Below are 7,041 nucleotides of genomic sequence, written 5' to 3'. Positions count from 1 at the left end.
GGTTCTGTTTCAAACAAAGGGTGAGGCTTTACAGACACGCCTGGTACCCAAATTGATGAGGTATGTGTGCAGCTGAGAGTCTAGTGGAGAGAATAGATCTGGTTCAGTCAGTCATCATCTTGATTTTAAACTTTGGCTCCATTCTTAGATGTTACAGTATTCCACTAATTTCCTCTATCTTCATTTTCTCCAACAGAATCAAACCATGCTTCTGTTTCTGTCATTTCTATCCTCCTATGTGCTACCTCCAAGCGCCTAGCCAGAAAACGCCACCTCTGAGTATTGTTCCCCCTCGAATCAGGGACTGATTTAGACCTGGGACACCAGGTGTGTGCAATTAATTATCAGGTAGAACAGAAAACCAGCAGGCTCTGGACTTGGTAGGGTAAGAGATGAATAACTCTGAACTAGTAGCTAGCTGGGAAGAGCTTATCAGGACCACTGAATGAACCAGATCTATTCCTCTCCACTAGACTCTCAGCTGCACCACATTCCTCATCAATTTGGGTACCAGGCGTGTCTGTAAAGCCTCACCCGTTTGTTTGAAACAGAACACACAAAGATAGTACAGTAGAAACTCTGTGGAATAGATATCTGACTGCATGTGCCAGTGGCCAGAGAGAGGKGGGCGCTGCATCCCAATTCATGATTTATGCTGAACAAAAATATAAACGCAACATGTAAAATGTTGGTCCCATGTTTCACGAGCTGAAATAAAAGATCCCAGAAATGTTCCATACACACAAAAAGTGTATCTCTCTCAAATGTTGTACACAAATTTGTTTACATCCCTGTTAGTGAGCATTTCTCCCTTTGCCAAGATAATCCATCCACCTGACAGGTGTGGCATGTGACAAAGCTGATTAAACAGCATCATCATTACACAGGTGCATCTTGTGCTGGGGACAATAAAAGGCCACTCTAAAATGTGCAGTTTTGTCACACAACAGAGTGCCAYAGATGTCTCAAGTTTTGAAGGAGCGTGCAATTGGCATGCTGACTGCAGGAATGTCCACCAGAGCTGTTGCCAGATAATTTAATGTYCATGTCTCTACCATAAGCCGCCTCCAATGTCCTTTTAGAAAATTTGTCAGTATGTCCAACCGGCCTCAAAACCGCAGAACACGTGTAATCTCGCCAACCCAGGACCTCCACATCCAGCTTCTTCACCTGCGGGATCGTCGGAGACCAGMCACTCGGACAGCTGATGAAACTGTGGGTTTGCACGACAAAATAATTTTTGCACAAACTTTCAGAAACCGTCTCAGAGAAGCTCATCTGCATGCTTGTCATCCTCACCATGCTCTTGACCCGACCGCAGTTCGGCTTCAACCGGTTTCAACTGTACTGGGAAGATGGCAGAAAGCGTGTATGGTATCGTGTGGGCAAGCGGTTTGCTGATGTCAAAGTTGTGAACAGAGTGCCCCATGGGTGGGGTTATGGTATTGGCAGGCATAAGCTACRGACAACGAACACAATTGTATTTTATCAATGGCAATTTTAATGCACAGAGATACCATGAAGAGATCCTGAGGCCTATTCTCGTGCCATTTATCCGACGTCATCACCTCATATTTCAGCATGATAATGCACGGCCCAATTTCGCAAGGATCTGTACACACTTCCTGGAAGCTTAAAATGTGACWGTTCTTCCATGGCCTCCATACTCACCAGACATGTCACCCGTTGAGCATGTTTGGGATGCTCTGGATCGACGTGTACGACAGCGCGTTCCAATTCCTGCCAAAATCCAGAAACTTCGCACAGCCATTGAAGAGGAGTTGGGACAACATTCCACAGGCCACAATCAACAGCCTGATCAACTCTATGCGAAGGAGATGTGCAGGCAAATGGTGGTCACACCAGACACTGACAGTTTTTTCTGATCCACACCCCTATCTTAAAAAAAATAAAAATGAAAGGTATCTATGACCAACAGATGCATATCTGTATTCCCAGTCATGTGAAATCCATAAATTAGGGCCTAATTGAAATAAATGAATTGACTGATTTCCTTATATGAACTGTAACTCAGTAAAATCTTTGATGTTGCGTTTACATTTTTTGCTCTGTGTATAATAATGGAGGAACACATTCTAAGCATGAGACAATATGTAAACATTGTGACTTAACACACATCAGCTACCTTGACTACCTTTCTCAACAACGTAGACAAAAAAACTTAAAGGGTATGACTCCTTGGTCTACTTCTCTGCTATTGAAATCTGAAGAACAGAAATATCTACTAACAGAACAAAAATGTAATTGTTGCCAGCAGCACAGTTACAGTCACCAACACTCTAGATAACATGAAAAAAGCCTAACCAGCTCTGCTAGGAAGAGTAAAATGGTCAGAGKCAGGTGTTCTCTCATTTGTGTCTGGAAGTAGCTAGCAAGCTAGCCAACTTTAGCCAGTTAGCTTGGGTGCCGTTGTGAGGTCAGAACGTTCAGATCAACCCGACTGGTCCAGTGTGTGCTCTGAATTCTCCTAGAGCGAAATGTAAAAACAGACAATCTGACAAAGCTCTGAATTTACAAACACACCCTAGTTTAGCTAACTTTCCACAGTTAACTGCCATTAAACTTTTCATAACTTTMAAATTATAACAATAGGGAGCACATTCTAAGCATTAAATAATGAGTAAACAATGTGACTTTTGACACAAATTAGCTACCTGGACCACTTTTCTCAACAAGGTGTTGTAGATAAAAAAAGGTAAAGGGTATGACACCTTGGTCTAATTCTCTGATATTCAAATCTGAAATCAGAAAACTACTTCAACAATGCCTCCTTGTCTTCTGTACTTTGTTATTACAGTTTGCATATACCGTGGTATTCTAGTAGGAGAGTATATACAAGTTTAGTAGTCTGAGTGTAGTTATTTGTGATTAAATAACTGCCCAACAATCTAAAGTAATAAGGTTAATAGTGTAGTCTATCAAATAAATAAATTACTTTACTAAATGTAACTTTGATTAAATGTAACTAATTGGCTTAAGTAAAACATTTTAAAAATTCTTCCACTAAAACAAAAATACTTCTAAAGAATACCACCCTTTTTTTTTCATGGAAATTACCATCTAGTTTTTAACTCGATGTCGCGCTGCCTGGGTAGCATACGTAGTATTGCATAGATACGCCCATCCGTGAAGTCCGAGGAAGTTAGCTAGCTAGACAATCTAGCTCTGCATTTTAGTTTAGCTTTCTAGCTAGCTCATTTAGCTACAAACAAATAATAATCCACATAAATAGTTATTATCAACGATGGACAAGCTTCGTAGTATGATGGGGGGACGAGAAGACAACGAGGAAACGGGTCTCACGGCGCAGGTAACACAGCAAGAACGTCGAACTTTAYCAGTCAGTGCTATGATGAAACCTTGGGATGTCCCTACACTAAACCTAACCTCTACCCCCATGACCCTCACCTAACCCTACCCTGTGTACATTGCAACTTTTAATTTGGGATAGGGACGTCCCAAGGATCCCGGAGAGCTTGCCAACGCAAAACCTTGGCTTGACACATATCGAGTCGAGTGGTTATATATATATATTTTTTTTTTTAGAGTGACGGTGCATTTCCGTTAATCACATCAAATGCATAATATAAATGTTGTTCGTCACGAGTATTTCAGCTACCACTTTGTACCTTATTGTCATTGATACACCTCACGTATGTGTCGACTGTGCTGAAATAGTTTGGTAGCTAGACCAGTGTGTCGTGAACAACATTTGACTCGGCGGTTTTTGTCGTCAAAAATAAAAGTCCTCAATTGAAACTGATGAAAACGGATACCATTTGTGAAAACATGCCACAGTTGGACTAGGTAATGCTAAACAAGGTTGGAATGTTAAATAAATTCAACAAAAGACAGTTACTTAATTTGAAAACAAAAAGGTGTAAAAGTCAGTTGAAATCGCACAGGGGATGTATTTGAATTGACAATTGCATTTGGGGCATACTTACACGAACCCCCTACCCATAAACAAATAAAGGTTAAATAAAGGTTAAATMAAATAATTATGCACTGTACAGCCTAACCTATGGATTGGGCACTGATGAAATGGGGTATCAGCCTACTCCGTGACTCCCACAGAACACAACTATGTCGCTTTTCCACAACTATTAGCCTCTTAGCTCTTAGTGCAAGACTTTGACTGTGGGAATTCACCTCACTATTCAGTGCAATATGAAAGTCTTGCACTAAGAGCTTAGAAGCGAATATTTGTGTAAACTTTGCATAGTCGTGTTCTGTGGGTGTCACGGAGTCGGCTGATTAACCATTTCATAGGTTAGGCTGTACAGTGCATATGCTGCCTTCAGAAACTATTCATACCCCTTTAACTTATTYCACATTTTGTTGTTAGAGCCTSAATTCAAAATGGATTAAATAAAAACAATTCTCACCCATAWARACACAATACTCTATCATGACAAAGTGAAAACATGTCTTTAAAACGTTTTKGGGGTCAAACTAACTAATAATTGTATTTTGTTGAATTTATATAACAACATTCAAACCTTGTTTAGCGTTTGTAAGTCGCTCTGGATAAGAGCGTCTGCTAAATGACTTAAATGTAAATGTAAATCTATTCCAATTGTGGTATGATTCCACTATTTCTATCCGTTTGCGTCAGTTTCAATGGAGGACGTTTATTTTGAAGGCGAACCACCGATTCYACTGTTGTTGCCGACGCTGTTGGTCACGACACACACATGCTAGCTCGCTAGTAGGAGTAAAGCAGGGCACGCACCGAGTTCAAAAAACGAGCGAGCTTTGAGATCCTATACATTGATTATATATGTAATTGTATGGCTGTGATTGCTAACAATGTCTTATCATTTAATCCTGTGTATTTGTATGCATCGCTGCTCTTTTACATGCCTTCATAAGGACACCATGCTTTTGTCCCACAAGAAGATTGCCTTTATCTAATGAATTCACTTGTGTTAATTTCCCTGACTAGCAATGTACACTTCAAAACAGTGTATTGGTTCATAACAGTTCAGTGCTGCTCAGCTGATTTACAGTAACAACCATGGCTTTCCTTTTCCTGTCTTGTGACATCAGAAGCAAAGATTGATTAGTGCTGCTGTCATATAAAGATATATTACTTTTCTTGTTTTTTGTGTGTTCAAATAGGTCTAACTTTTATATTTTTCTCTCTCCTTTGCCACCGGTCAGCATGGTAGAACCATCAGTAGGAAGAGAGACCTTGGGTCCCTGAGTCTGTGCGTTGGGTCKTTGTGCGTCTGTCTTGTGACATCCTGCCATTGTTCTCTCCTCAGGTCCTGGATGCCTCGACCCTCAGCTACAGCACCCGGCTGAAGTGGTTCGTCATATGCTTCGTTTCAGGCATCTTGTGCTCCATACTGGTGAGATTTCACCCTATTTCAGCATTATAGTGAGTCTGAAATGACTCCCTTTTCCCGAATATAGTGCACTACTTTTTTTTACCTGGGCTGTACTCTACATATGGGATAGAACCAGGTCTCCCCTGTCCATATAATCTTATTAATTATAATCTAAAAGGCAAAAGTCATCTGAGATCAATAGTACTCTGAGACAGTTTCTTAATAGCCTAGAGGCCCTTGCCTATCTCAGCATGATGCCCTGTACTTCCTGTTTGGTCCTAGCCCCTGAAACAGACTGGCAGTCTTCGTGAGACTGTTTTGACAGGTCACTACAGTTGAYTCTACTTCTATCCCACTGTTTTAGCTCTATACTTGGGAGTTTCCATACACTCTATACGAGTGCTGCTAATCTAGGAACAAGTCCCACACTGTTCATGTACTTTAGAAGGTGACACTGATCCTAGATCAGCACTACTTTGAGAGACTATGATTACGGGCCCTGGCCTATTTAGGCATTATACCCTTTACCTATGTCGGCATACTCCTTATTTATTTTTACTGTGTGGTACCAGCACTGTCTGRACCACTCAGACAGTTTCATGAGAGTTTATGCGTTGTTGACATTTCMGTAAAGCAACTCTTGTTATACACTATATATATGTACAAAAGTGTGTGAACACCCCTTCAAATTAGTGGATTTGGCTACTTCAGCCACACCCATTGCTGACAGGTTAATAAAATCRAGCACACAGCCATGCAATCTCCATAGACAAACATTCACAGTAGAATGGCCCTTACTGAAGAGCTCAGTGACTTTTAACGGGACACTGTCATAGGATGCCACCTTTCCAACAAGTCAGTTCGTGAAATTTCTGCCCTGCTAGAGCTTCCCCGGCCAACTGTAAGTGCTGTTATTGTGAAGTGGAAAGGTCTAGGAGCAACAACGGCTCAGCCCTGAAGTGGTAGGCCACACAAGCTCACAGAACAGGACCACCAAGTGCTGAAGCGAATGGTGTGTAAAAGTTGTATGTCCCCGGTTGCAACACTCACTACTGAGTTCCAAACTGCCTCTGGAAGCAATGTCAGCACAATAACTGTTAGTCGGGAGCTTCATGAAATGGGTTTCCATGGCCGAGCAGCTGCACACAAGCCTAAGATCACCATTCGCAATGCCAAGCGTCGGCTGGAGTGATGAATCACTCTTTACCATCTGGCAGTCCGACGGACTCATCTGGGTTTTGCGGATGCCAGGAGAACGCTACCTTCCCCAATGCATAGTACCAACTGTAAAGTTTGGTGGAGGAGGAATAATGGTCGGGGGCTGTTTTTCATGGTTCGGGCCCTTAGTTCCAGTGAAGGGAAATCTTAACACTGACTGCCTTGACTGCTACTGCCTGACTGCTACTGACTGACTGCTACCGACTGACTGCTACCGACTGACTGCTACCGACTGACTGCTACTGTGCTACCGACTGACTGCTACCGACTGACTGACTGCTACCGACTGACTGACTGCTACCGACTGACTGACTGCTACCGTGACTGACTGACGACTGACTGACTGCACCGCCTGACTGACTGCTACGCCTGACTACTGCTACTGCCTGACTGCTACTCTGCCTGACTGCTACTGACTGCCTGACTGCTCCTGACTGCTATTGACTGACTGCTACGACTGGGACTG

This window comes from Salvelinus sp. IW2-2015, linkage group LG18, assembly GCF_002910315.2.
Source record: "Salvelinus sp. IW2-2015 linkage group LG18, ASM291031v2, whole genome shotgun sequence".
In the NCBI taxonomy this organism is placed as follows: Eukaryota; Metazoa; Chordata; class Actinopteri; order Salmoniformes; family Salmonidae; genus Salvelinus; species Salvelinus sp. IW2-2015.
This window is presented reverse-complemented; position numbering follows the sequence as displayed.